This window comes from Artemia franciscana, chromosome 10, assembly GCF_032884065.1.
Source record: "Artemia franciscana chromosome 10, ASM3288406v1, whole genome shotgun sequence".
Lineage (NCBI taxonomy): Eukaryota > Metazoa > Arthropoda > Branchiopoda > Anostraca > Artemiidae > Artemia > Artemia franciscana.
The window spans coordinates 5,004,186-5,004,719 of record NC_088872.1 but is presented as its reverse complement, the minus strand read 5'-3'; positions in this window follow the sequence as shown (position 1 = coordinate 5,004,719).

Below are 534 nucleotides of genomic sequence, written 5' to 3'. Positions count from 1 at the left end.
TTGGTTACTTAAAAAGGCAACTAGAACTTTTAATTTTTTACGAATGTTTTTATTAGTAAAAGATATATGTAACTTACAAATTAGCTTGTGTAACGAACTTCCGTATTCTCATATTTTTATTACGTATATGAAGGGGTTCACCCCCTCGTCAGTACCTTGCTGTTTACACTAAAGCTTAAATTTTGTCCCAATTTCTTAAGAATGACCCCCGAATCACCAAAGCCATAGAATAAATAGTTGAAATTACTAAAAATGCTTTAGCGTAAAGAGCGAGGTATTAGGAGGAGGTAAGCATATCATATGCGTAATAATTTCTGTTCATTTTAAGTTTTAATGCTTCTCCTTACTTTCAGTTGAAAAAACTTTCATATTTATTTTTTCATTGTTTTTTTTTTAAATAATGCTAGAAAATCCTGCGCTCTCTTTATGAAACTTTTCTTCCCCCATTGATGTATTTCCTCCAAGGGAAGTTCCCCCAACATATCCCCCTCTTCTCAACCCCCTCCCACCTAAAAATCCCCAGAAAACGTCTGT